This window comes from Arachis ipaensis, chromosome B08 (assembly GCF_000816755.2).
Source record: "Arachis ipaensis cultivar K30076 chromosome B08, Araip1.1, whole genome shotgun sequence".
Classification (NCBI taxonomy): domain Eukaryota; kingdom Viridiplantae; phylum Streptophyta; class Magnoliopsida; order Fabales; family Fabaceae; genus Arachis; species Arachis ipaensis.
Window position 1 is genome coordinate 4,121,314 of NC_029792.2, and position 4,118 is coordinate 4,125,431.

The window sequence follows — 4,118 nt, forward strand, 5'->3', positions numbered from 1 at the left end:
TTACTCTTTTTTTTTTCATTCCAACCAAATAACATAAATTAATTATTTTTTAATATCTTTTCATCTTATTTTTTTTCATCCAAACACACCAATAAATATTAAATTTTATTTCAATTTCTTTCTTTTCTATTTCTTTTCACTGAATTTCTTTCTTTTCTATTTTTTTTTCTCTACCAAACAAAGCCTTAGTGTACTGATTAAATGGGCTAACAAATTGATATGAATGACCATTGTAGCTTGGATTATTTTGTTAGGGGGCAATAGTAAAATTTGAAAAGCATATATATCAGCATATTAAGACTCTTCAAAATAGTTGCGCTCTGACTAGTTGTGTTTTATTTTTTTCGAAATCAAGGAAAAAATAAATAGAAAAATAAAAACAATAGTACACAGAAATATAACCCAAAATGCGAAAGTGAAGGAGTGTCCAATCCTACGTGGGAAAGAAAATGATGTCAAATCCGATTTGATTGCATGGTTATTGTCTAACCAAACTATGAAAGAGAAAGATATTTCTTAATATACTTGGTACGTGTTCTTGTTTTGTTTTGTCTTGTTTTTGCTGGTTGAATTGGCAATGATTACTTCGTTTAAACATGGGAGGTTTCAACGTTCAACTTTCAACTCAGATAGATCTAGAATCTGAAATTAATTTTTGAAGCTTTGTATGGTCATAATGATATAAATTATATATTTGTGGTGTGATATTTGGAAAATTGTAATAGCTAGGTTATTTATGAATGTGGGTGTTGATTGGATCTTTTTGTTCTAAGATGAGATGGTCCCCGTTCACTTTGAAGATTCCATGTCCGAGCCTGTCCCACTCCCACCCTAGCCATGACAAGAATGTTTGCCGGATTGTGATTGCATTGAATCCATTGATAGCGTTGTTGAGAACAAGTGTCAAATGGATTTCATTGTCTATCATAGTAGGAAAATGAAAAGGAAGCATTAGCTGAAATTTGATTTATTTTTATGTTATATAGAAATTGAAATTATATTATAATATTGTGTTCTTTGAATTTAACATCTTTTAAAGTGAAAAAATTGGTAATATAATAAGGTAAAGAGTTAATTATTTTTAAATTAAGATAAGTGTGAGATACAAATTTTAAGAAAATTACAAATTTAATAATAATTAACTCTTTATTTTATCACTTTATCAATTTTTTCATTTTAAAAATTCAAATTCATGTTTTTTTATTCTTATTTTAAATGTCTTAAGTTCATTGAAAATTTAGTCTATTCATCTATTTAAATAAGTGATTATGTCAAATGTTATTTTGTATATGGCAACAACTACTAGATTAGTAATAAATTTTTAGATATAGCTTAAATTTATCACAGATTGATCTTTAATACTGTAATCTGAAAAAGTAAATAATGTAACATATATATATATATATAAGTTTATTCATTAATTGTATGTTTGTTTTTTTTAATATAGAGTCCAGTATCCATTAATTTTGTTTTTCTAAATTAAAAACTGTATTATCATGTGAGAAAGTTTTTTTTTTTTTTTAATTTGGACAAATTAAAAAATGTAGTTAATGTTGAACGAATGAACAATGGGAACATAAATCATAACTTCATTTATAAGGCCTAAGGGTATGTGTAAGAAAGACATGGATATCAAAGTAATCAAACAATAATAATGTCATAAAGACCCACCCGGAGCATTATTGTTCTCTACGGCACCGTTTGGTTGATGTCTGTGTATGCCAAAGACAGAAATATGGTGAGATGTGTTCTTTGTTTGGCACGTGAGACACAAACTAAAAGAGATACGGTGACACAGAAATACCCACAAAAAACATATATTTTGTGTCTTTCTAATTAGCCGAGACATTTATTTTTAAGTTGAGACATGGATAATTTTTATTATTTTATCCCTTCAACCTAATTTTTTTTTCTTCAAACCATTCTTCGTTTCCTCTCTCAACCTTCATTGTTGTTGCCCGATTTGGATTTCAATGACGTCGCTTCCATCCTTTCTTTGGCGGCACTGTTTGTTTTCTGTCTTCTCCTTGCAGGTAGCGTCATAGCAAATAAGAAAGTCTCTCTGCCTCACCCTTCTATCAGCATCAACAACGACTGTGTAACAACGAAGACGCTCTCCCCCATTCGTATTTTGTTCTTCTTCTCTTCATCTTCTTTTCATTCTTCTCCACTTCTTTCTTTTTTTGGTCCTGTCCTTCCATCTTTCCTCATTTTCATCTTCTTTTCATTATTCTCCATTTTTTTTCATTTACTCTGTTATCTTATTCTACTCTCAGATTCAATTTGTATTTGTTTAAAAAAAATAATAAAATATTTGAATGTTTGTATTATTCAATTAGAATGTTATTGAAGCATTTTTGTTTATTTTATAAATATTAAATTTCGGATTAAATTTTATTTGTGGTGTTCTTTGTCATGGATGAGGTGATAACTTATTCTGTATTTGGATTGATAGAGATTTGTGTTTGTTATGCTAATTTTTAGCAATTTTGGGTAAATTTTTTATGCTTATGAAGTTGATTTTATTTTGGATGAAAAATTACCAAAAATTAGAAAAAATCTGTGTTAGTCTTGAAGATGATGATGTCATGGTAAATTGGGATGATTTTGAAGGAGTATGAAAAGGCAGAAGTGGTGATGGTGATACTGGAATGAATGGGGTAAAATTGGCTTTTTAATAAAATTGTGAATGGTGTGTTCTGTCCATGTCTTAATTATCAAACAGAATACAAAATTAATGTCTTCTTGTGTCTATGTACTCTTGTGTATTTGTGTCTATGTCTTCATAATTTTAAGACATAAACCAAACACGGCCTACTTAATAGATGACATGTATGTTTTGTTCGATTTTTTTTAAATAAATAAAATAAATTTTTTATTTATGAAAATAGGTTATTTGTAATATTTTTACCGTTTTATACTATATTTTACACTATATTAATCTCGTTTACAGTGTAAATGAATTAATATTGTGTATATTTCGTTTATACTGTAAACGAGATAAATCACTATAGATAAAATGTGTATATTTCGTTTACACGATAAATAAGATACAGTACGGCAAAATTTCAGCAACTATAAAAGAATGTGTAACCATTTGTATTTTTCACAAACATTTCACTTCTTCTTCTCTTCCGTTTTTCTTCAAAAAATTAAGCAAAAATATCTAGTAGTAGTGGATATGTGATTGTTAGTGTATATCCCAATTATCATATGAGAAACGAGGACACCGGAGCAATATTTGAGTGTGATAATCTCATTCTGTTACGCACTTGACGAGTAAGTTTTTTGTCTGAGTTAAAAAGTCTGATATTGATGAGCATTAGTGCTAGCGAAAGAAAAAAGATTGGAAGGGTTGGGTATAGGTTGCTAGCACCGATGAGAAATGAAGTTTTTCGATTCCGTCTATTTTGACTCGCTCCATGGTGAAGAGCACGTGCGGTTCATATTTGACATCCATGGTAGAATCATGGCAGAACAAGTGATGGAGTTTTTTACGGAGGTTGGTGATGTCGATGGCGATATATCTGGCCACTCGAATTTTGTGTATGATGACCCACCTCTTACATCACCACTGTTACATGTTGCTAGTCCAGTGGAAGGCATGGACGTGGATAGTAAGGAGTCCAATGAAGAGTATGTTGCCAATAACAATGATAGTGGTTCTTCTGAAGATGATGATGAAAAGGAGTTTGTATCACTGAATTTCTATTTTATAATTAGACTAACTTAATGTACACTGCATATTATTTTCTTTGATTTATAATGTATGCAAAAATTATTTTAACAAAAAAAAAGTGTGTCAAATTTGCAACTTAACTCCACGTTTGAGAATTTGCATGCTAGCTTAGCATTTTTCGTTAGTCAGTTACGCAAAAAAATAAATGAAAAACTGTTATGTCTGACAGAGAAAAACATTAAGAATTTATCTGTGTATTAATTTTTTTGGAAACTAAAATATCCGCCTTTAAAATTTATGGGGACTAATTTAGGTAATTATTACTTCATTGAAAAATAGATTGGGGACTGATTTGTTTGTTGGAGTAAAACCTTGGAGATGTTTTTGTGTATTAATTTTTTTAGGACTAAAATATTCACTTTTAAAATTTTTGGGAATT